Raw genomic sequence first — 27206 nt, 5'->3', positions numbered from 1 at the left:
GGAGGGGGAACTCTGAGAGCTTTATTTCTTTTGAAGCCTGTGACTAACCTACTTCCAGCAGCCTCCTTTTCCCCAGTTTGCATGGGGGTATTGCTCAGGTTAATGTAGAAATGAGACAGACCCCCTGGAGCTCTTAGAGTAACAAATAGTCCTCCTTTCTAACTAGAAAAAGTACATCTTTTATCTCCTGAGCTGTAGGGCACACACTTGGTTAGGCCCTTGATGCTAACATCTCAGTACAAATAAGGACAAGAGAAACCTTCTGCTTTCATTACAAGGGATTTGTACAAATTCATACATGGAATTGACTTAGAGCATCTAAATTATATTTAAATCTCAAATGTCTTAGTCAGAAGAAACTGCTCTAAATCTGTCATCTGTATCTGTACCATTGATGCCTGTTTCAGACCCAATTGGCACTAAACTGTAATTCCCATAAGCACATCCACATATTTCTTTCCAGAAGTGGCTTATGGAGTTTCTGAGAACATCCAAGTCCCACAGTGAGATGAGATAGATGAGAATCATTCCCTTGGAAATCAGACCCAATGAGAGAGGGGGAATTTGGAACATTATTTTCTGTAGTACCTGGGCTCGATCCCTGGGTCCAGTAATAAAATGGAAGTCTGTGTGGGGAGAGAGGTGTCCCAATGGCAGGTTTTCACATTGAAAAAGACAAACAAGGGACGGTTACTCATGTTTATTGCCACGTCAAGCTCTATCGCATATTGCCTGTATGACCACGGGCCAATCGCTTAAGCTTTCTGTTCTTGATTTTCTCATCTGCAAAATGAGAATAATAGTACCTACCCTCATAGGACCAGAATAGTGATTAAGTGAGAATATTTATAAATGCTTTGATGAATGTCTGACACATTAGCAATATATGAACATATTATAATGCACGCAGACAAAGTGAAGAAATGAACTTTGTTACAATGTATATCATTATAAGGAACATGGCCAAAGAAATAAACTTTACTCTTTTTGGGGTCTGTTATAGAAGCCTAGTCTCTCGCTAGACAATATTTCTGCCGATATAAAATTACCTTGTTTTCTAAACTACTTCCAGTCCATGTCACTTATAGTCAGAAGTGTCCTCACCAACGCTTTTTATTTCCTGATTACATTTTAAATCTAACTCAGGGTTTCTCAACCTCAACACTATTGACATTTTGGGTTGGACAATGGTTTGTTGGGTAGGGGGTGGCCCTGTGCACTGTGAGATGCTAAAAAGCATTTCTGGAGTCTACCCACTAGATGCCAGCAGCACAACCCAAGTTGTAACAATCAAAAACGTGTCTAGACATTGCCAGATGTCCTAGTGGTGTGTGTGTGTGTAATTCTCCCTGGGTGAGAATCACTAATCTAACTAAACCAGGTCAGGGGCTCCCTGCGTGTATCTGCCTGTAAACAGCAGCCCACAAACTCTCTCAGGACAAGATTTATCAATAAGTTGGTCCTATACTCAAGTCTCATAGGAAAACACTGAAATAGCATAATAACATTTTTCTGGAGTAATTGAATCAGACGTTGCCAGAAAAACATTCAAGGGTAAAATGAAAGACTATAATTATTATGAAAATTATTGATGTCGTTTTCATTACTCTACAATTTTTGAATTAGCAACTGATAATCCCTTTTATAAAAACAGAAAGGTAGTTGTTCTTACTTCCCATTCTTTCTGACACTTGCTCGCATCTCATTTTTCAATAAACACATTTCGTGCCTGTGTCTGCCCAGTGGACTCAGACGCAACAAAGAGAGACCCTGGTCTGAAGCGGGGGTCTAGTGGTACCTTCCCTCCAAGGAGACAGGGGGCAGCCCTGTCACCCATGGAGCTTTCTCAATGGGCCTCAGGAAATCAGAAGGGGGCGTTTTCCACTTAGTCCAGTCAGAACTGTGCTTGGACTCGGTTTATTCGGCAGTGAGGAATCGTTGTCCGCAGTCTCTCTTCCCCTCCCAGGTGTCTAGCCTCTCGCTACTTGACGAGTGGTGTTTGGGCCAGCAGTGTGGACATTGGCTGTGCATAGTCAAAAATGCAGCAGCATTTTTGGGGCTGCACCCTAAACCTTTGGATTGGATCTCAGTGGATTTGGTGTTACGTCAAGTTTTAGGAAGCTGTTCTCGGCCCCTTCTGCTGACTCTCAGTGCTGACTTTGCTGCCTGGCCCTGAGGGGCAGAGAGACCAGGAATGCATTCAGCACCCCAAGCTTAAAACCTGCTTCACCGTTTTCTTGGTCTTGCCTGTCACTGGGCCAGAGGGAGCTGGCTCCCTCCTTCTCAATGTGAAGTCCACCCCCCTGAGTCCTATCTCCTCCTTTCGTCAGCTCCTATTCTGTTTCCCCGCCCACCTGTCAATTTCTCCCTCCCTTCAAGTCTATAAACATGTTTAAGACAGTTCAATTAAAAAAACTAGAACACGCACAACAAAGTAAAAGCAACCCTCAACTCTACCGCTTCCTCATTCCCTTCGCCAGAGGGGCCTGTGTTTCCTCACCTCCCATTGTGCGATTAAAGAGTATTAAATATACTGAAAGTTGCTGTGAGGGTTAGGGAACATAAAAATAATCATTGTGAATTTATTTGCAATCAAGGAACAATATAATTGGTCATTGTTGAGATGTAATTACGGGGGAAAACATACTGTTCAAGAATCTTTATCCGGTCTGTTGAACAGGTGCCAAGGAGGCTTTTTATGAAACCCACGCATAACAGGCAAGACAGTATGTGGCTGCTTTAACCTGGGCTGCTACACCTGCGGGAGGGAAGGACCGTCAGCGAGCGGGGTAAAGGGGCTGTAATTTGAAAACGGAAAAACAGGAACTCTCACGGAGTTAAGGAATTTCAAGTAAACCGGTGACATCTTTTAGATCTTTCCCCTCCCTAGTGACAGGGTGGGACAGTGTGAATTGCCAGGTTGCATGACAGAGACCGAGAGGAGCTGAGGGGGAAAGAGCGGGGAGAGAGAGAGAAACACACAGACAGGTGGACAGAAAGAGAGCTGGTTGGGGTGGGGGACGCAGTGCAGGAAAAGAGGGCAGAGGCAGGCAGAGACATATGCGAACCAAGTCAGAGAAAGGAAGAAGAGAGAAATAGATGAGAGAGGGAAAGAAGAATGAGAGAAAAATAAGACAAAGAATAATAAAGACAGGAGAGAGATGGGGAGAGAGAGAGAAATTAGATAGATAGATAGATAGACAGACGGACAGACAAGACAGATAGGAAAGAAAGAAAGGAAGGGAGGAAGGAAGGAAGGAAGGAAGGAAGGAAGGAAGGAAGGAAGGAAGGAAGACAGATCGATAGATATGGGGGGTGGTACAAAGGCTTGAATTTGCTTTTTCTTAAATAAGAAAATCTGGGCACATCAGGAGCTGTGTTCCAGCACTTTCGGCATTCTCAGGGGCCTGTGCCAGTAGGACCAAAGATTGGAAATCTCCATATCAATAGAAACCCAGTGGTTGCACCTTCTAGTCCAGGGGGCCCCAATCCCCGGGCCTGAGACTGGTGCTGGTCTGTGGCCTGTTAGGAACTGGGCCATGCAGCAGGAGGTGAGCGGTCGGGCGAGAGAGCGAAGCTCCATCTGTATTTGCAGCCGCTCCCCAGCGCTAGTGTCACCGCCTCAGCTCCACCTCAGATCACCAGGCATAAGATTCTCACAGGAGCACAAGTCTCTGGTGCTGAAAAGGTTGGAGACCGCTGCTCTAGTCTAACCACGTTCAGGAACTGCAGATGGAGAAACTGAGGATTCAAGGACTAACTCCTGGGCTCCTGGGAGAAGGGGCAACGGTGACCACTGATACCTTCCAGAAAGATGCTGGCAAGTCCTAGGCATTGCCTCTACACTGACCACCACGAATCCCAATCTTTTTGCTACAGTTTCTAAAATCAGTTCATTAGGCAAAATTGTGTATAATCGAAGTGACCCTTAAAAGTCTCCAAAAGAGTCCATAGGGAAGGTCTCTCCTGGCCCTGGAAGGGCTGTTCTGCTCTTGGGGCCACCTTGCATGAAAAATCCATGTGTGACTTTAAGAACACACAGACCGACTTTTATAAGCTAAGTGTAGGCATGGTGAGTTTCATGTGTTTCATTAACCCCGTACAGGTCCTTCTAAGGTGTGGGTTTGGTTCTCTTTAACTCTTCTTTCTGTTGGCTTTACAAAATCCTGAATCCACAGCACTCTTTGAGGGAATATTTGAGGTTGTGAACCAGGGAATCAACCAAAATTTGTGGTCCCTAGCCTCTAGTTACTTTATGTAAAGTTTGTTTATAATTCATCTCAGAGGACCTGCCTGCAGCAAGGGAGTTCCAACAGGGACCATAACAGAGATGGTGGCTGTTAACTTTCTGGGCCTAGGTGGGGGTGACTGGCCAAGGGGACACCTGAACTGAATCTCTTACTATTTGGCTGTAGGGCTCCCCATAGACATGCACCAGAAATAGGACTTTGCAAATGGCCACCACTCTGGACAACATCTATTCACGTTACAGTTGTTCTGAGTACTGAGGAGGAAGAGATGGGCTATTCCTAGGGATACACATTCTAGACATCCATGAACATGGAAAAATCCATTACTTAGTCAATAGTAGCAACTTCTGAATAAAAACAGAGTCCCTTGACTATCAGGTTTCAAGGAAGCTCGTAAGTAACTTAACACAACACACACAACATACACACAGGGGTGCATACACACGCTCACACCTTTTGCAGGAAGGGAGTGTTTTCGAAGTGAATCAATAGCTAGTGTCATTGCTATGGTAGCACAAGTGAAAGAGGATGAAAGCTTCACAAACAAGGTAAGCTGCCTTCTCCTACGGGTGCAACCTTACACTTTCTACAGTTAGGGTGTGGGTGGAAGGTTAGTGTAATTTAAGCTTCAAGGAAGGGAGGAGGCCCGAAGTCACAGCAGTGTGGTATAGACTCGGAAAGAAAAGAAAATGATGCCCAAAGGGCAGTGAGTTCCAGGGTTCATTAGTAGGTAGAGGTGACAGGTGGGTGTGGCCTTCTGATACAAGAAACAGCTAGAAAAGAGGCTACCAGAGGGGGTTTCATGGCCCCGAAGTTGCTGGAACAGGCTGTAGGATGGGGATTTGGCAGAACTGAGCAAACTCATAGTAGGGTTTAAACATGTCTGTTTTCTGAAGAAATCCATGCTCTGCAATCTAATCGCAGCAAAATGATCATTAGTGAAATGATAATAATAACACCTAACATTGACACACTGCTTTGCTGTCATGTTTGCTCACCCAGTGAAGTAGATTCTACTTCAGGTGAGGAAACTGAGGCATAGAGATGTCCAATCGCTTGCCCAGAGTGACAGAGTTAGGAAGCAGAGAGACAGGATTCACACCCAGCTTTCTCTGAGGCTAGAGTTTGTGTGCCGCCCTCTATTGGCGGGATGATACAGATGATACAGTGAGAAAGCATCATACCCTCGCCCTTCGCTGTTCCAATCTACACAGCACTAAGCCTTCTCCCACAAGTAAGGAAGTCAACATTCCCCCAGGTTATGCGGCTGTGGTTTAAGAACAGGAAAGGATACACTATCAATTTTCTAAGTAACGGCTAAAAGATTTTCAACTCAATTTTTTGCCTCCCTTTTCCTTGCATATGATGGGGGGAGGCTCCTTTTGACTTCTTTATTTATTATCCCTGTTGTCCACGCACACCAATCTTGTGCTGAATTTATAGGAAATGATGCTCTCTCCTCCTGTTTCCACTGCCCTTTCTAATATACCTCACACTCCCACTGCATCACTACCGACAGGCCACCTGCAGGGGCTAGCAAGCTCTATGCATCTGCCTTTTCTGGTGGTCAGAATAAGTCCTCCAGTGAATGCTGTGGGACAAGGGGAGACGACTGCCCATCACCCACAGGGGGCTTCCCTGAAGAGGTCTCTGGGATGCCCCACCTGAGGGTTGGGGGGTGCTTTGATGCAGTAAGTCCTTTTGCTACAAGTGTAGCTCAGGGGTGGAGGGGCCCAGGGATGGGTGGGACATAAAAGGAAGCTCAAGGATGGGATTAGGTTCAAGAGTGAGAGCTTGTAGGTTGGCATCCAAACAGAGAAGAGCCCAGAACATCTAGCCCCTTCCCCATGATCATCAGCCCCTGGATCCCAGATGAGCAGTAGCAAGCTGTAAGGCATCCTTACTATCTGCCTCTGCCAGCTCTTTCGTACCTTGACCTCCCCCAGCTCCTCTTAGAGGTTTCTGCTGCAGGTTCCGGTCCAGGCCCACAGAGCATGAGCACATTAGCCCCCATCCAAAAGGTGTGGGCCTGGGGATCCCACTTCTCTGGGGTCCCCAATACAGATAGGGTCCTTTTCCAGGTCTAGAATTCTACTTCTGCTCTGCGCCCGAGTGCCAGGTGCTTCCCTGGACCATGCACCTTGCCCTCTGTGTATCTGTTGGAGCCCATCTGTGGGGGGGGGGCGGGCTTTCCTCCAGTGTTGGTGAGGAGTCTGTGCAGGTGCAGGAGCCAGTGTAGCTTAGGGGATGAAGAGGATAAAGGCAATTGAAAATTACTTTGATCACACTAGGAAAAGGGCCATAGACTGCATTTTAAAATGCTCACACCTTTTGAACCATGCACTTCACTTGTGAGAGTTTATCCTATAAAACACTTCGTACACGTGCATGAAGATATATATTCAGGCATTATTATTGCCGTGATATTTATAAAAGGGAAAACCAGGAACCACCAACATCTCCATTGATAGGGAATTGGTCATGCTGTGGACCACCTACGAAACAGAACACAATACAGAGCCATTAAAATGAGGGAGGTAGTTAATTGTTTGGCATGACTGATCAGAAGGGAAATCTCCTGTACTGGATGATGCAAACCCATGTGTCATGCATTCCAGATGGAAGGAACCTTGGCCTGGGAGATGGAGGAACCCGCCCTCCTGACGGCTTCTGAGAATTGTCTTGAATTACTAAACCTTATGGTGGGTTTCATTGACATTTGCTGCCAATAAGAAAGACCAAGATCACCCAAAGCAGGTAACAAAAGCAAAAGGGGTAAAAATAAAACCAACAGCCATGGCCTATGTTTACCGAGTAACTATCACTTCCCGCATTGAGTGAAACTCCCTGCATGCATTACACCTTGTGATCCTCACCATATTACTTAACTTGAGGAAATAAGGAGCATTATTTCTCCCATTTTACAGATGAAGACAAAGATATAAATCCTGATAAGACTGCAACATAGTATGAATAATGTGATCCCCTCTTTGTGAATAAAAAGCAGAACTTCCTAGACGGAAAGAGAAAAGACAGGTGAGTGGAGAGAGCTGACAACTTTTTGTCTTATATCCTTGTATGAAATTTTAATTTTTTTCCCAATGGAAAGGAATTATGTTTTAATCAGAAAAAAATAGTTTGGGAGGGAATAAAATGCCCTTGAATTCAAAGTGTACTCGAAATTAAGTTGCTTTCTAAAGTACTTCAACAAAAGAAGAATAAAGTGGGAGGAATCACTGTCTTGATGTTAAGCCTCACTATATAGCTACAGTAATCAAGACAGTGTGCTGTTGTTGGAGGGAGAGACATATAGAGCCATGGAACAGAAGAGAGAACCCAAACTTTCAAAACTCAATAGTAAAAATACGATTCAATTAGAAAATATTTTTCAACACCCTGAACCAACATACACAATGGGACAATTCTGGGGTTCCGAGGCAATGAAGTTAACTCTGGTGGAGCCTTTATTCACCTGAGTGATGGAATATCTCTTAATTAGTCTCAGTCACGTTGGTTGGAGGGTGACAAAATGTCACCATCCATGACTGACCTTGAGGATAATTTCTAATTTGTCCATGATAAACCAGCTATAACCTGAACACATGACATAACTTCCCTAACCCTCAGCTTCCTGATCTGCGACCTGGAGAGACTAGGAGAACCTATCTCATGAAGAGATCATGAGAATTAAACGCAATAATGCACAGAAAGGACTGTGCACAGTGACCACTGTCACCAACATCCCCATTTTACAGGTAAGAAGACTGAGGTCGGAAGAATTAAGAAACTCATGTCATATCCAAGAGCTGGGGAATGATGGAGATAGGACTGAAGCTAAGAGTCATTTGATACCCAGACCATATATATCCACACAGCACCCCGCCCTGCCTTGTGAATAAAAGAACTCAGAAACAGAACTGGGGTTGTGAGGTAATAAAAACAGTCCTTCTAGTCCGACCAACAGTGTGCACAGAGAGACAGCTGAGAACCAGGCATTTAAGCTCTTCCCCTTCCTTGTCTCCTCCTTATAACCTATCCTCTGAGACTCTCTGGGTCAAAATAATCAGGTTCACCATTTTTAAGAATCTTGTACATTCAAATTGTCACATTCCTGACAGCAGCATTTGCTGCCGCATTTGCTGGACATTCAAAGCCCCAAAGCAGCCTGGTCGTATGAACAGCTTACCATATTACTTTGCCCAGCTGGTGAGTGATACTTTTAAATCTTTTTCAGAGGTCTCAGATCCATGACCTTGACACATGGTTTGGTCAAGCGGAGATGATGGACTTGCCTGGGGCCCCGTATCCCACAACAGCCTACAAACTCATCGATGGCGACACGGCTGTTTTAATCAGGGGCTGTCGACAAAGTACACAAATAGAACTCTGCCAGGAGCTGTTCGGGGTCACCATGGCTGGTTCCCCTCAACAATATTTTATTGTGCAAATGCTGACAAACAGCACTCAAATGGCTCCTGAGGAGCCATCTTGCCGGCCCATCTTGACGTGACTTTCCTCTTTCCTTCCCTCTCAAAGTGTTACTGCTCTTTGGGGAACTTGCCCTGTTGACACTGTCCATATGAAGCTACATTTCTGCTAAATGAAAGAAGTCCATCATTTTTATGCCAGTCTTCCAGACACTAGGAGAGCCTACCTTCCCCTACCAAAATGTCACATGAGAAAAAGATAAGCCGTGTTTAAAATTACAGAATGGTCATAGAGCTCATGCAAATGAAGTTAACATGATGCTTTTCTCTAAGCAACAAGGCCAGGGAAAGGGGAAAAAAAAACCCCTCAAAATCTTTTTAAGGCCCTAAACCCAAGATGCATTTTCCAGATGCAGGGCAGATTTCCATGCCAACCTAGCAAGTGTTACTGCCCAGATATGTCAGAATCTCAGAGACGGACTCTTCAAGGAGAAGAGTTCTGTCAGATAAGCTGAAAGCTTTTTTCTGTATCCTTCCAACTTATACTTACCGATTGCATTTTCTGGCTACAAAATGTCTTCCTTAGTTTTCCCTTGAACCATGCCAACAAATGCCAAGACTGAGGAAGTGGAGTGCTCTGGAATCTCAGTCCAACTATTTCAGGGTAGGGATGAGTCTCTGGGTGGCTATAACCATCACAATGGCTTCTTTATGGAGCCACATGCCAGGCATATGCTCGCCATATATTATTGGCTTGACATTGAGATGCTCTACTTCATTTAATCCTTATTACAAGGTAAGTACATTTATCTTGATTTTACTAATAAATAAACCAGCTCTCAGAGAAGTTAAGTAATATGTCTAAGCTCACCCAGCCAGGGAAATGGCAGTGTAGGGATTTAAAGCAGATCTGAGATCAACACATGGGTCTTCAGAGCTTGGCTAAATGTCCATTAACACAAGAAGAATCTGTTAATTGCCTCCCATTGCCAGTCAGATAACAGGTAGCACATGGAAGTGAGCAGGATCTGAGGATTGTATAGAAGATGGAAGCTAAAATACATTTTGGTAACTGGCACTGATTTTTAACTTTGATGGTCCTAGACTGTCTTGTCTATCTCGGCAGATTCAAGGCTTGTTGCAAGGCCCACCCCCCTGCATCTAAGGTGTCAGCTCATGTGACTCAGCTTGTCAGTCTTCCATGAAGATGGCCAAAGAGTTTTCCAATTGGACGTTGGGTTGTTCCATTGCCTTCCTCCCGCTGAATAGCCTTGAAGAGATGGGATTTAAATTGTGTCGAGGATATTAGTCTAAAGTGAATGAAGTGGAGAGTAGACTTCTCGTTTATGTCCCCAGAGTGATAAATGAGGGAGTGTAATTTTTTTTCTAAGGCAAAGAAAATGGGAAACCAACGTGGATTTCAGACACATGAGAAATAGCTTATGAATTTAGATGATAGCTCGGCAGAAATAAATTGTACATCTGTTCATTCATTTTAATAAAGTGGAGGGATGGCATGCTGCTGGAGCCCTTGGAGAACCCTGGGTTTTTAAAATTATGGTCCTATAATAGTAGCATTAAAATTTGTAATGCAGCCAGTGGTTTCTGAATTGGAGGGAAAATTCATTTATAAAATAAAAGTTCAGACTTTGGAATGTAAATGGGAAAATGCAATTTTTCTTGGCCAGATATGAATTAGTCCTGGGAGGGTGCTGTAACATCTTGACCATAAAATATATTTTACAAATCTTATGAGAAAGTTTTCAGACTGCTGACAAAACTTCTTTGGGCAATCTCTATCTAGGTAAATTGTGCAGGTACGAAACATATGGTAAACTGGCTTTGTCATGACTGCCTTGAACTTGGTCCGTCTTGTACAAGGGTAATTATGGGTTAATATTTACATTGAAGATGAGTCTAGCGTGTTACGAATACAAAAAAATCATTTTTACTCATTAGTAGAAACAGAAGGAGGAGAACTTTTATAGACCAGCAATTACGAGTTACCATAAAAATTTACTCATTCAACGAATGGTATTTTCTTATTACAGGTGAGCCCTATGCTTGATTTTGGGGAAAATACAACTATTCTGATTGTAGGTTTCCTACTGACTTTAAAACCTAGAGCATTATTAAAATTTCTTCAGAAATAGGTATTGAGCCCACAGAAAGCTTTAAGGCAGAGTAAGCAATTTCAATTTTATTTCACAAATCAACACTCCAGTTTTCAGGTGGTAAAAAGTATAAATGAACCAGGAGTGCCAGCTGGCTTTGGATAACACAGACCCTGAGAGGAAAACCCCAGGCTGCCTCCAATAGATTTTATTTGACTCCTAATGAAATACCAAATAGATGACACATTTCAGCCTTATAAGCTTGCAAAACAAACAAACAAACAAACCCCAAAAAACAAAAACAAAACCAAAAAACCAAAAAACAAACAAACAAAAAAACAGAGCTCATAAAGAGGTTGTGTTTAGTCTTAGAATTGAGGGCAATTAGCTATTGTCTTAGCTCAGCTTTTGCCCAAAGATGTAAGACATTCCCGCTAGGTTTGTGGGAATGTGGTTAATACCTCAAAAAGTCACATGGATAAGGGGGCTGGGATGTGACTCATCAGTGGAGATAGAACAGAGATGGGACGAAGGCCACAAATTCCTCCCAGGCAGGATGATGATGTGAGTATTGGTCAGATGAAGGAAGATATAAGACCCCAGAAAGTTTTGCAATTAACATCTCTTGTTAACCAATGCTCCGAATTAGAACTATGCAGGTCAGAGGCCTCCTGGGAATTCTGTTTTATATATCTGTGTTGATCTATGTCTAGTTTCTTAGGCTGCATTGCTCAAAGTGAGTTTACTGCATCAGTGAATAGGAATCTTTTCAATGTTTTTGATAGTGTCCGGATCTAGCATCTACTCTTGAGCAAGGCTCTGCTGCCTCCTCCAGTGAGATCTATTTTGAATTGGAAATAGAGGGCAAGGTCATCTGCTGAGAAAGAGAGATGGACAAAAGAGAGCTTTGAAGAGAGCACAGAAGGTTGAAATCAGCCACCAAGCAAGGAGCAAAAGGGGCTGTTTAGAGTTACATAGTAAAAGAAGAAGACCCCACTCATACCTGGGCAAAAAAACCGTATGTATATGACTCGCACTTAAATATCATCTGTTGATTCACTCATCTTTAAATGCCCCCATCACAGTGCCTGGCTCATAGTAGGTGCTTCACTAATGCCCATGGACTACCTGAGCGTCAGCTATATCCTAAGCACTTCCAGATTCCTCATGTAGTTTTCTCTCCTGCGCAATATCCTGGCAACACAATCACAATCACATTATTCACAGAAAGTCCCTATGACACTCCGTGTTTTAACACATCCAGATGGCTGATGGTTCCCCTGCATCCACAGGCCTCTGGCATCGAGTCTGGCCTCAACATGGTCACAGAATGAAGAATATGAAACAGCCACATGCTATGTGGCAAAGTCAGCTAAAGAAATAAAAAAAAAAGCCCAGGAATAAGAAGCAAACCTGTTTCCTTACATGATACCTGTGGCAGAATTGCTCCAAAGGAAAGGCCCTCCATTAACCTGACTTGGAGCTTCGTTTTCTGCCATTTTCAGCCATGTCATCATCACTCGTGTTTGTCTCCTGCTACCCCGCAGCTCATGCGCAAGGGCAGGCTGACCTTGACTTTTCAGATTCACAAGCCCTTGGGCTGACGTGCCTCCTGGAGAAAGCTCCAGACTTCTCCTCCCGCAGTGCAGGGAAGAGACGGACGGTACTCTTCCCGAACTAATGGCAACTGACCCTCCCCATCCCCTTGGAGAAGATGGGCTGGCTGTGCTCCAGCTTAACAACACGTGGATGACACCTACCGCTTTTACAGAGCAAAAGTGGGAATTGCAAAGAGAAGATAACTTATTTTGTACAGGTCCGAGAGGTAAGTAACAAATCCCAGGACCAGCAGAGGAAGCAGACAGTCGTGTCACAGAGAAGCCCGGTAACAGGCCCCGCTCTCAACACGGAACCCTGTCAGTCACGGTCACTGGCATGTGGGAGGGCGATGAAGAGAATGAATCTGCAAAATATAAATAATGTCTCTCCCACAGTACAGAGTGTGAAAGGGCCACCCTTAAAAACACGCGCATTGGGGCTTTGGAACACAGAAGCCAGCGAAGCCGTCTGGAGGAATTAAGCGTCTCCTGAGATGATGGATCTTTGAAGAGAATGCCGGGGCTCATCTATTTTGGCTTAAAGTACACAACATGCACACACACATTTTATTTAGGTGAGAAATAGGGAAAATGATAATTTACACACAGTGATGCTCTGGTAAATGTTTAACAACTGAATCTTAAGGAGGGAAAAAAAGCCCTGATTTGTAGCTTGTGCCAACTTCTGTGCTGTAAATACCCACATCATGGCTGATTTCAAGCTACCAACGTGATGTCACCACACACAGAACTGGGAAGAGATGTGCTTAATTAACTTTTGCAAGGCTGGTGCAAGGTGCCCCCTTGCACCTCTGCTTATGATGACCAGGCTAAGGTACTGATTTGCTTTCAAAACGTTCTGGAATAGGTGAAAATGTAGCTTCAATCAGTGGGCATCCCCTTCTTTGGGAAGCATCTCACCCTATCCCGTCCCACTGGTGCGGTCAACACAGGCCTCAATTTTTCTTCCTCAGATCAGGTGTGAGCCAATCATTTCATCATTCCCTGGTGCTCAGTGTCTGGTCTGAGGTGGCCTTGTGACCCAGTAAAGTCAATCAAGGTCTTTTTATAAGATTAGTATTTGGATCTGGGCAAACGGGGAAGGTATGTCTTCCTCTGCACAAAAGCCATGGGGACAGGAGCTTAGGGATACCAGAGGCCATCTTTCCTGCCACGAGGAGAGATCCTACCAGAGAATAAAGCCAACACCGAGAGCCAAGCAGAGCCAAGCAGAGGGAGTGGTATATAGACAGCATTCCGATAAAGCTGTCAGAATCCTGGAGGCAGCCAAATCCAAAGTCAGAAAGCCCTTAGGCTTCTCAGTGATGAGTACTAATGTATTGTCCAGACGAGTACAAACCCAATGACCAGTGATGAGTACAAACTCAATGGACAGTGACAAGTACCAACACAATGACCAGTGACAAGTCCCAACGCAATGCCCAGTGATGAGTACCAAGGCATTCCCCATTGACGAGTACCAGTGTAATGCCCTCTGATGAGTACCTCTGCATTCCAGGATTTGCTCATGCTAGTTCGAAATGGGTTTCTGCCTTGAACAGCAAAATGAGTGAAAGCAGAGGTTCTTTATCTCTGGAGAAACTACAAGCAGATTTTCTTGAGGAAGACTGAGCCTCTAGTCTCTTCTTTACTCTAACTGATTTGTGTTTTCAATTTCCCAGAGCCCAAAGGGAAAAAAGATATTTTAACCAACATTATACAAGGCTGGTACAAGCGGTCAATTCAGTTCTCTGGGGTTTGTTGAGACTTTCCTCTGAGCGACAGGGCCCAGTGCCCATCATGTGGGAGGCCAGTGCTTGGCTGTTGTAAACCAGACAGCTAACCAGTTCTGGCTGTGATATATAGATTCACAGTGCTGAATTGAACCTGTGTTAAACCATGCATCCAGGGGCGATTAGCAAAGGCATCTGTTCCTATGAAAGAGTGCTGTTAGATTTGATTTAATGCAGCAAATATTCTTTGTGTTCCCTCTGTGTACACCACTCTGTGATTGAAGGGGGAGATTGTGACAAATGAAGCTGTGTCTGCCCTCAGGGAGCTCCAGTTCTAGAGGAGGCAGAAATGGATGCCTCCCTAGAATGCTGATCCATTGTGTGCTGGGAAGAAGACTTTGATTGAGGCAGGAACAAAACGCTGAAGAAGCACAGATCGTAGAGAGACAGTTAATTCTGACTGGAATATTAGGGGGAGCTTCAGGGAACTGCACAGCTTCCTGAAGCCTGTCACTGAAGGAACAGACTCACAGAGGGTGGGCCACCTTGCCCACTCATCCTTGTGTTTGTGGCTTACGGGCTAGCCCCAGCTCCTCCTCTCAGGCCCTCAAACACCTCTCATGTGACTCAGGGCACATGCACATGCTGTGTGCTCTGCCCAGAATGAGCTGTCCTAGCACTGCCTCTCCTCATGTCATGTAGCAAAGCCAAGACTTAAAGGATGAGAAATTACTTAATGATCTCACCTTTCTATACCCCAGACTAGGTCTGTTTTCCTTAGGTCATGTTGCTGAAGTTCTGAATTTATCTGTGGGATACATCCCTCTGGCAATACTTTAATATCTGTCCTCCTTGCTAAGTCTCAAGAAAACAAGGACTTGATCATCTTACTTAAATCTCCAGCCTTCAGCTCACTGCCTGTGTTGGATGAGCATGCGCTAAGTGCATGAATGAAAGAGCTGAGGCCACTTTCAACCCTGCTAACTCAGAACAAGTACATCAAATGCACAAAGACTGGTGAACTTGAAGAAGCACATTATCTCACTAATGATTATGGAACGGTGGTAATGACAGTCATAAATTTAAAAGATTTAAAAATTGTTATCAGAGATAGCAGACTAGTATAAAAATGACCCTAGTTAATGAACCAAAGTTTTTCTCGCTTTATAGGTCTTTCCCTGAATTCTCCAGTGAGTAAAACCTGGATTTCAATGGAGATCTAATAATTGGTGTACCATTATAAGCTATAGACAGCCGTGCAGGTCGATTTCGAATTAGATATGCACACGAATGTCTATAAATAGAACTATCAATGTGTTTTCAAGAATGTTGCTGTGTTCAACATAGGTTATTTGACTTGGTCGTCAGGTCTCTTAACAAAAGGTTAGCTTGTCAGGGGCCTGGCTTCTTTCATTTCTGAACCCCATAGAGCAGGGATCCCTGAACCCCGAGCCGCAGACCAGTACCAGTCCGTGGCCTGTTAAAAATCTGAACCGCACAGCAGGTGAGCGGCAGGTGACTGAGCGAAGCTTCATGTGTATTTGCAGCCACCGCCCAGCGTTTGCATCGCCTCCCCACCTCCACTTCAGACCGTCAGGCATTAGGAGCACCGGTCCTTGGTGCCAAAAAGGTTGGGGACCGCTGCCATAGCGTCAGGACGATGTGAAGAAACTCAGAAGGTGAGTACAGTGTAGCAGTTGGGAGCTGGGCTCTGGAACCAGATGCCCTGAGTCGGCATCTCTGCCTCACCACTCTGTAACTTCGGGCATGTTTTTTAACTTCCCTGTGTCTTAGTTTCCTCATCTGTGAAATGGAAATAATAAGATTACTTATGTAATAGGGCTGCTGAGAATTAAATGAGTTAAGATGCCTAACGCATTTTCAACAGTGCCTCACACAGATAAGCACTTAATAACTGTTAGCTTAAAAAAGTTGGTTTTATGGATGAAAATATTTTTCAGTCTTTGCTTGTAAGAAATGATTATTAGATTTACCCACTGGGCCCATTGTGTGCTGGGAAGAAGATATAAACCTGCTAATCAAATCCATCGGCTATTAAAAGACCACTCCCCTTTTTTCAAATTGAAGAAATCGTGGAGGGAAAGAATAGCTTAGACTTGTCCTGGCGAGCTCGACAGAAAATTTCTTTGATTGCTGCAGTTATATCCAGGCCTTGCACAAAATATTGTCCAGATCTGAACAGAGAGGCAGGTGAAGCAACAGGGAAGTGGAAGGCAGTAGTTGAAGTTCAGAAAGTTCAAGAAGAGCTGAGACTGGAGGTTATAAACCCAGCTCTTCAGCAAGCTCCTGGTGCACAAGTATAATAAGAAAAACTAAATACCTGTTCTGTGAGCCCCGGCAGGGAGTCCCAGAGAGCTGACCCACAGGGCAGGACCATGGAATAGGAATATAACAGCTGATTCTGACTGCATCAGGCAGAAATGCTCTAAGAATTGGGCCTACTGGCACTGAGCTGGTAAGTTGTTAAGCCTTTCTTGGTGCGGAAGTAGCTTAGTGCAGGGTTAAAAGCATGAGATCTAGAACTCTTGGCAAGTTCTTCAGCTCTCTGAGCCTCGGTCTCCACGCCCATGAAATGGGGAAGGCAATAAGAGCACCTCTCTCGGGGTTGGCGGGAGAAGTGAAGGACGGACTGTATGTAAAGCTCTTAGACCCTGCCTGGCACAAAGCCAGTGCTTTCAGATGTTTGCACTGGCTTCTGGATATTTATTTAATGACAAAGAGGACAAAAGAGCAGGTCCAGGAGTATTGAACAAACGGAACTTTTGATAGAATGACCAGTCTTGTCTTTGATAAGAACTCATTATGCATTTGCTGTTGTTCTTGAGGGCAGTTCCTACATTTAAAGAAAGACACCTCTTTGAATTTGCAAGGAAAAAGGAGATGCACAGTTCAGAATCTCAAACTCTAGTTCCCTGTGACTTCGGAGAAGGAATCAGCCTGCTAAACCTCAGCTTTCTCATCTGCATGGGGATGACAACCAGGCGCTCTTCACTGGATTGTTGTGGTATTAGGTGACATTATGTGCAATGTGGAAGGTCATCATAAGCTTAAAAATGACTATGCAAATGTCTGCTAATGTTGATTTCCTGCTGTTGATATTATTCCCAATTCTGTGAAGGATACAGGTGGTAGAGTCATACGTTACTGGTGCCATCATCCCCAGCAATCTGACCAGTGATTCACCCGTATTGAACAACAATATTCTGGAGCAGCATGGAGGTGTTAAGTCTTGGAAGGTTACTCTCTACCCCAGTGGTCCCCAACCTTTTGGCACCAGGGACCAGAATCTAATGCCTGATCATCTGAAGTGGAGCTGAGGCGATGATGCTAGCGTTGGGGAGCGGCTGCAAATACAGATGAAGCTTCGCTTGCTCACCCGCTGCTCACCTCCTGCTGTAGGCTCCATTTCTAACAGGTCATGGACTGGTACCAGCCCGTGACCCGGGGGTTGGGAACCCCTGCTCTCTACTTTGTAGTGTCCGTCAATGTCTTCCAACTGTCCTTTGAGTAAATCCAGCCTCCTTACCTTGTCTGCACGATCTGGCCTTTGCCATCCCTCATCCTGTCTCATGCTACCCCAGCCACACTGATGGCTCTCATTTTCTCAAGCAAGACATGCTCTCCCATCCTTGGGGGTCCTCACATGGACCCTTTGAATCCTCCAAATTCTTACTGTTATGGGTTGAATTGTGTCTTCTCAAAAAGATATGTTGGAATCCTAACGGGCAGTATCTCAGAATGTGACCTTACCTGGAAATAGGGTCTTTACAGAGGTAAAGATATTAGAGGTAAAGGTAAAGGTAAAGGTATTATTTTAAAGATATTAAAATAAGGTATTAGAATAGGCTCTAATCTGACATGACTAGTGTCTTTATGAAAAGGGGAAATTTAGACACAGACATACACACAGGGAGAACTTCATGTGAAGACAAGGGCAGAGATCAGGTGATGCATCTACAAGCCTACAAATGCCACAGATTTCTAGCAAACCACCAGAAGCTAAGAGACAGGCATGAAGAGATTCTCCTGCAGACATTTTGATTGTAGGCTTTTGGCCTCCAGAACTGTCAGAGAATAAATGCATGTTCAAGTCACACAGTGTGTGGTACTTTGTTACAGCAGCCCTAGGACACTAACAGTCATTGTAAATGTCATCTTATCAGAGGAGACCTCCCTGAACTCCACAGTAGGTGCCACATTGTCCCCACCTGTGGTATTCACCCCATTCCATCTTGTTACTAGGAGACATCTCTGGCTATTTGTTGGTTGGTTGTCTCCAGTTTAGACTATAACTTCATGAGGTCAGGGGCCATGCTTCTCACGCTCACCACACTATATCCCAACCTAGCACAGTGCCTGGCAAAGAGGAAGCATGGAATTCTTGTCTGATGGCTGGGCCAGTGAATGAATGAATAAATGAGTGAACTTTGGAAAGCAACCGTATAGTGTTATGATGTGCAATATACAAATATAGGTACATTCAGGTAAGACAGGCTGAAGAAGATACTTCTCATAAATTCCTGTCTTCTCAGATATGGGTGGGTCAACAGTGAAATAAAATGCTGCCAACTTGGGAAAAGATATTCAGTCTGTAACCGAAATAGATTTCAGTTTGGAAACCAATGGATATATGAAAATCAATTCTAGATTGTTCTGATTAATCTCATTTAGAAGAATAAATCCATACAGAATTCTGAAGCTGTGGAATATTTTCTTTCTTTCCTGTTTTTAAGGTCGTAGAATAAGTTGAGCCTGTCGTCGCTCTAATGATTCCTTTAGGTAGTATTAACACTGAATTTTCTTCCTTTTCTTTTCTTTTTTAACTTGGCTGGTGGGGAAGTAGATTTAGGGCTCTGTACAGTTTATATAGATTCATTTATTTAGTCCTGGAAAGGAATTTAACTCCAACCTTCTTGGCTGTTGGTGCACCACAGTGAAATAATATACCTCGCGATCACCTGTGACTTCTGTGTTACATTGATTTTTCACTGGCAGCAGCATTTTGTGTCACAATGAGACTGGCCTTGGATCTGCTATTTGCCTTGGGTGGTGTCTCTCATCTCTAGAACCAGTGGGTTAGACGAGATTCTTTCTCAAGTCTCTTTCAACAACATGACTCTTTAAAGTTTCAATAGCTTCTGTTGCTTACTGTCAAACATTTCCTTTGTAATTTATTCACTCATTCACTCATTATTTGGTCATATATTACATGTCAGGCTGGGTGCTTGGACCAGAGTAAGGAATGAAAGAGATAGAGTTTCTTTTCTCATGGAGCTAATATTCTAATTTGTGGAGAGGACAATAAATGAATAAATAACTTAATTATATGGCACACTAGAAGGTGAATATTACATGTTGTATATTAGAATAAAATATGTACATATTAGGATGTGTACATATTACAACAGAATATATAATGGAATATTATATAACGACATATAATGGTATACATGTTAACACTGTATATAATATGAAATAGAATAATATAGAAGCTGAGACACAACAGGCTGTAGTATTTGATGAATGAATAATAAATTCATCTCTAATTAAACATTTGATAGTCACTCCTTTACTTGGCCCTAGAAGCAGTGATGAAAAGGACACGCCCCTAAATATCAAGCATTCAAATGGCATTGGGGAGATATAGTATGAGTACATGATTAAGAGGCAGTGTGATAATACTATGCTAGGGGATGCCTAGTGTGTATAGGAACAAGGAGAAAAAAGCAACAACCTAGTGAAGGATTTGTAAATTGCACATTGAAGGATAAATTGGTGTTTTCCAGGTACAAAAGAAGAGAAAGGCATTCCAGGGAGAAGGGAAAGGAATGTACCCTGGCGTCAAGGCATCTAAAGCTTGGCATATTAGGGAATAAGTAGAGCTTCATGTGGCCTGAGGTGAAGGTCGGCTGTGATCAGGTGAAGAGTGTTTAAGACCATCGCACATAAGACCCAGTGATCTTATTTCTAACATTGCTCAGTACAAAATGGTTTCCAGGTGCAGTGTGGGCTTGGACATTTTATTCTCCAATATGCTCCATTTTTATTGCTTTTGGCTTTCTATTTTTGAACTCAAGTTCTCATTTTGCAAGCTGCATTATGGAAGTATAGTAAGGTTACATTCTTAGAGTTAGAAAAATAGATGTTTTATAGCTTTGTGGTTGTCGCTCTTAGTGTGAGGATATTGTCTTCGAATAGAAGCAGATGGATGAAGTCTTCAGAGGCCACTGTGCTCTGGAGTGGCTCAGTGGTGAGACTGCCAACTGTACTAAAAGATTGCTTTTATTGCCATTGAGTTGCTGCTGACCCTCTAAGCATAAGCAGAGGGTTATCAGAGGCACAGATTTTACATAGAGGTTCACACAGGAATGATGGGGATCAACACCATAAATATTTTTTTTTAAAGAGTGATTAATGCAATAAATCATCTGGCTGTCCGGTCTACCTCTACAAGAGATTTGAAGAACCAGTCACAGGTTACATTTTTTTCACTTAAAATAACCCAGCTGTTTTGACATCACACACACAGTTTATAATTGGCACAGGCATTTTCAACTAAGCAAAATTTCTCACCCTGCTGTTCATGAAACTGTTAAATCTGGGAATGCACCCACTACCCATTTCCTTAGCTGGAAGAATCCCATTTGGATGATGGCTTCTATTTATAGAGCACTGCTTATATTTGTACAAATGTTTCCCTTCACTCTCTTTTAGTCAGGAAATGCAGCTATAGACCTGCTGTTTCAAGTACCTCTAAAATTTGAACACTAGGAGATTTAATTGATGATATCATGTTTTTCTATGACCCTGGTGCAGTAGAAGAAAGTAATGAACTCACCCCTTCGAAGTAAAGATAAATGGGAAATGTGGGTGTTGGCTGTTTTGCAGCTAACCCCTCTTCTATTATATAATGAGAAGTTGGGAATGCAATTTACAATAGATGGCTCCTAGCATCCTTAGACGAGGTAGTGTCTTGGGTGCAGATGGACCAGGAACTGATGTAGTCATGAGTGATGTTACTGTTTGTACAACTGGAAATTGGTGGTACTCGTGCATTGAAATCACTGTTCTATTCTCTTCAAATATTTCATTTCTTCACATATTAGCATTCCCCCATCACTGCACGAAGCATGGGATAAAGATCTCAATAGTGTATGTTTGTTTTAATCTAAAACTTCAGCGACATAGAAAACTGTCAGATAAGTGATTTCACAGCATCACAGAAAAAAGACACATATTTCGCCATTATGGCTATAAAAAGCTTCATGGAAAAAGGAAGATTGGACTATTTGGAATAACATTTAATCATCTTTAAAGATTTATCTGGTTGTTAAAATGTCTTGGGCTCCACCCTCCAGAAAAGTCACTTGAGTCAGATAATTGAAATGGGTTTGATTTTCTAAGAAATATGTGGTTGGGTTTCTGGATTAATCTCTATTGAACAAGCGAATGTGTAATTATGTGGTCAGTGTTTAGAATTGGCACATCTGAATTTAAAAGGCTCTCCTAAGGGAAATAAACTCTTATGGAAGTAGAAGAATTTAATTTAAAGCACTCAAATGTATTTCATGGCATCCTGCAGGAGTGGATAAATATGTTCACTTCAATTAGACTTTTGGTAAAAGATGGCACACAAAGGTACATTTCTTAACTTCATACCTGGAACTGCCAAACTACAAAAAACCAATGCAAAGATCCAAAAGAGTTAGAAAACTCCAGATATTCAGGTCAACTCAAGAGTGAGGGAATCAGAAAGCAAAGCTTGCCTCTAATTATGTCGTTCAGTTATCTTGGGGAAGAGTCACTTGATCATTGATATCAAGGAGGAGACACAAAAATTTTCTTAACCTTTTTACTAAGGTGAGTTGATTTTTAAGCAATGGTATAAGAGTGGGTAGACATTGTCAAACCATTTAATTATATATTTTTCCTCAATGCATATTTTTAATGAAAATATTATGAGGTTTTTTGACACAGTGAATTCCATTCACACAATGTCTACTGCTTTTCCCTGATACTCTAGATTAAAAAAATTAATCCAGATTTTTTTTCTTCGTTTATGGGAATTTGGGCAAGCTTATCCTAGACCATCCCTCACATGTAGAATAACTCAAGAATATGCACTTAACACAAAAACCCCACCTATCTGAAAGCACTAAAGAACTACCAAGGCAGCTAGAACCTGAGGGTCCGAGATTCTGCAGAAAAGGGAAGTGAAGCCAATATTCTATGGAATTTTACCCGTAAGGCATTTTCTAAATTGTAAGGGCACAGGGACAAGAGGCTCAGAATCTAAACAGAAGCTACTGGCTAAGAGACCATGAAGCTGAGCAGAACTTTCGGGAGTTTCATGGGGCTCAGAAGACAGCCACTGACATTTAGGGTCTTCGAAGCAAAACTGTTGAAAAGCAAAGACAAATACATATTATTAAAATCAGCCAGAGAAAAGAGCCACATCTATTTTAATGGAGAAGAAAGTAATCCTGACAGCTGACCTTTCAGCAAACATAAACATATTAGACTCTCAGTGAGGACTCCAGAAGGCCTGCACCCAAGAAGTTAGGGGAACCAGGATAAGGAGATGAGCTCTTATAAAAGACTGAAACCCAGCTATGAACCAAGTCAATCCCAAACTAATTTAAAGTCATCTTTTTCTATTTATCAGTTTACAGAAAACGAAAGTAATTTTTTTTTTAATGGAGGAATATAACTTCGGCCAGAGCCCCAAATTATCTCTAAAATGTTTTCTAATTTGCTATTTATGTTTATGTTTAAAAATTTCTAGGCATGCTAAGGGACCATAGCAAATGACCAAAAATCAAGAGAAAAATAATACAAATAGAAATAGATTTAGAAGTGGTCTAGATACTAAAGTTATCAGACATCACATTTAAAATAAGTCTGAGTAAGATATTTAAAAAATAGATAAAATGGAAAATTTTAGCAGAGAATTTTAACCTATAAAATAAATTAAAATCATATTTATTTATTTATTTATTATTTTTTTTTATTTTTAATTTTTTTTTTAACGCCTACAGCACCTGGTATTCCTAGGTGGTCTCCCATCCAAGTACTAACCAGGCCTGACCCTGCTTAGTTTCTGAGATCCAATGAGATCAGGCATGTTCAGGGTGGCATGGACGTAGACTGAAATTATATTTAAAATATAATACGGTATTAAGAAATCAATAGATGGGTATAATAGTAGACTAAATATAGTAGAAGAGAGGACTGGTGAGCTGAAAAAAAGTCAATGGATAGAAAATTTATATATAAATATAATAGAGTCTAAAAAGGAGAGAAAATGGGTTAGAAGAAATATTTGAAAAGGTATGTTACGAATCGAGATGCTTAAGGAAAAAATATGATTAAATACAAATTAAACCATATCTCAGCATGCCATAGTAAAACTGTTGAAAAGCAAAGACAAATACATATTATTAAAATCAGCCAGAGAAAAGAGCCACATCTATTTTAATGGAGAAGAAAGTAATCCTGACAGCTGACCTTTCAGCAAACATTAATAGATGTCAGAAGTCGATGAAATGGCATCTTTAAAGTGCTGCAAGCACATACCTGTCAAATGAGATTCTGTATCCAGTGTAAATATAATTCAAAAAAAATTTTTAGAAAAACAATAAGTGGGACAATTTATCAACAATACACCTGCACTATTTTTAAAATGAAAAGAAGGACAATAGAGATAAAGTGAGTTCAAATGTTCTAATGTCCTTGCAGTATCTGAGAAGTCATAAAAATGCTAGTTTATATTAGGTTCTATAAGTCAAAGATATATATTTCAATTGCTCAGAAACTACTATAAGAATATGAAAATGAAATATAACAAATAAGTTATTAGACAAGGATATAAAATGACAAAAATACTTGATTAATTCAGAAAGAGGTAAGCAATGAGAGAAAAATATATGAAAGATATAACAAACAGAAAACAAATATCAAGATTGGTAGATTTAAACCTGAACATATGATAATTGCTTTAAATTTGAATGGACAAAATAATCCAAGTGAGAAGACTATGATTATCAGAATTGATTAAAAAAATAAAAAACCCCAACATACGCTGCTTATGAGACACATTCATAATACAAAATTACAGAAAACTTGAGAGAAGGATGGAAAGAAATATAACATGATGACAGTAACCAAAAGATACCTGGAGTAGTTATTCTAATACCAGTTGAGATAAGTGTAAACACAAAAAGCATTTTCAAAGATAAAGAGGTAAGTTTTGTAATAATAAAGGTTCCTTGCATCAGGAAAATGGAATGATTTTAAATTTGTATGTACTTAATAGCACAGTTTCAAATATTCAAAGAAAGAACCGATATAACAAAAGAAATAGATATACCTATAACAATACCATATCTACTCTTTCAGTAACTGATAGAGTACGATTACAAAATATATAGATTTGAACAAGAATATTAAACAACTGTTGAATTCATATTATTTTTGAGTGCACATGGACCTCTTATCAAAATTTATCACATGCTGAGTTGTAAAACAAGTCTCAAAAAATATCAAAGTATTAAAATCATATAGAGTATATTCTCTAACCACTGTGGCATTAAGCTAGATATCAGCAACAGAGAAATAACAAGGAAACTCCCAAATTTGTAAAATTAAGCAATACACTTCTGTGCACTGGTGGGTGGGAGGGATTTTTAGGAAGATTCTGAGCTGCTGATCAAGTTCTATTTCTTGATTTGGGTTTTGTGTTTGGCTTACAGAGAATAAAATCACTCCGTAGTTGTGTACTTTTTTGCACAGGCGTTATTTTTACTAAAAAGAAGTCAATACATCTTGAGTGAACCATATTAATTGCAATTTAGAAAGATATTTTGGAATGTTTCAATAAAACAAGTGAGAGATTATAGACTCCTAAATTTGGAGCAATATTGTGGCTAACTTCCTTTTCATTCTAACTACTGAGAAATTAAGAGAAAATTCATATAAAAACTTAACAAATTGTACATGAATGTCCATAACAGCATTATTCACAATAGCCAAAAAGTTGAAATAGTCCAAATGTCCATCAATGGATGAATGGATAAACAAATCGTGGTATATGCATGTAATGGAACATTATTCGGCCATAAAAAGCATTGAAGTTCTGTTACATGCTACAATGTGGAGGAAACTTGAAAACATTATGCTAAGTGAAGGAAACAAGTCACGAAAGGCCACATTCTTCATTCCATTTGTATGAAATTTTCAGAATAAGCAAGTTCACTGGAACACAAAGAGGATTAATGGTTGCTAGGGGCTGTGGGGAAAGAGGTTGGGGAGTGGCTGCTAATGGGCATGGGGGTTCCTTTGGGGTAATGAAAATGTTCTGAAATTAGACAGTGGTGTGGATTTCACAACTCTGTGGATATACTAAAAGCCAATGAAGTGTACATTTTAAAAGGTGGATTTTATGTTATGTGCATTATATCTCAATAAAATTGTTATCAAAAAATCAATGGAATATGAAGCAAAAGTGATAAAGTTAAGGAATGAAAAAAAAAACAGATGTTATCCTGACATCATTCTGCATCAGATAATTCATTCAGAAGAAAAATTTTCAACACATGAAATTATATAGTTCCTTAGTTGTTTGATAAACTTACTAATGAAGAGAAGTGAATCATAATGAGCTCATTGGTAAAGATTTAAATTTCTTGAGATTTGTTCGGCCATACAGACATCAATAATGACAATAGAAAACTCTTAATATGCCTTAAAACAAGGATGTGGATGACGTGGTTAATGAGTGTCATTGACTTAAAGATTAGTCTTTACACAAGAATATTTGAAATTGAATAGCTCACTCTATATCTGTCTGTCTATCTATCTATCTATCTATCTATCTATCTATCTATCTATCTATCTATCTATCATTTATCTATCAACAGAAGCTTGATAGAGATGTTCTTAAATTTAACGACAATTTTCAAAATTTACATGAGTTTTTCAATAATGAAACATGTTGTGAATGTGAAAAAAATGTTTCTAAACTGTTTTTCAATAATGAAACATGTTGTGAATGTGAAAAAAATGTTTCTAAACTCTCAGTAATACAGAGCAAGTTTCTATGAATGCTGCTAGGGGAAAGACTAGATTTTTTTCGTTCTTTTTCTATAGAAAATGGTGTTCTATAATTATTATATAGAGAAGAGACCATTGAATTTGCAATTAAATGTGAAAGAGAAAAAGTATTACAGGGTGAATTAAGCAGTTAATTAGTAAAAAAATTTTTTTTTATTACAAAAGCTAATAGTCCAAAGAAAAATAAGATTTCTGAGCCATGAAGTTCTTGAAGACTTGACACTGGCTTTTAGGAATTGGAAACTAGACCCCAGTATCCACTTGATAACTTAATGCATCTGCCAGTGGCTCAGTTTCAGCCTGTCAGCTTCCTGCTGGTACCATTCACCCGTTTGTTAAAACTGGAACATTTACCCATTTACCTCTCGTCTCCCAGCTGAAGGACAGGAACTTTCATGTTCCATGCCATCTTTATTATAGGTATTGTAATGTTATAGTCCAAACATGGATACTTTTACCTTAGAAAGAATTCATCCAATAGCGCCCCCAAATCCTAAATTATTAAGTCAAAATTACCAATTGCCATTTTAAGGTATAAATCTGCAAAATCAATTGATTGAATAAGTGAACAAAAACTGACTGTCTTTAAAAAATATATCTTATAATCTTTTACCAACATTTTAAAAAAAATTAATAGTTTATTAATTCTCATGATCTAGGGTTTATGTGAAAATATGAGTTATTCAGTCAGTATTTGTTGAGCAACAGCTATGTTGTAGGCACAAATCAGAAGTGTTTTCTAAAAAAAAAAAATAACTTTAGGCAGATGGACAAGTCACTGCTCTGAATGTGACTGAGATTCTCAGTTATAATTCAAACTCTGGGTTTCAAGAGTTTAACTAGATTTCCTAAAATCATCTCAAAATACTTAATTGAGAAAAGTCAACACTAATATTTAGTTAAAGTCATGTGTTAAAAACTATTAGGAAAACTCACAGAAGACTCTGTAGGG

At 41.0% G+C, this 27206-nt stretch overlaps 1 protein-coding gene and 1 pseudogene across 1 annotated transcript in view; both read right to left on the bottom strand.

Annotated features, from left to right (window-relative positions):
* CDH13 (cadherin 13) overlaps nucleotides 1-27206 on the bottom strand; it is a 962058-nt gene that overhangs the window by 98006 nt on the left and 836846 nt on the right. The window lies entirely within an intron of this gene.
* LOC112475040 lies at nucleotides 23173-23291 on the bottom strand (annotated as a pseudogene).

Source organism: Pteropus alecto, unplaced genomic scaffold, assembly GCF_000325575.1.
Source record: "Pteropus alecto unplaced genomic scaffold, ASM32557v1 scaffold7, whole genome shotgun sequence".
NCBI lineage: Eukaryota > Metazoa > Chordata > Mammalia > Chiroptera > Pteropodidae > Pteropus > Pteropus alecto.
Note: the sequence above shows the minus strand (reverse complement) of the source record. Positions and strands in the feature narration are given on the sequence as shown.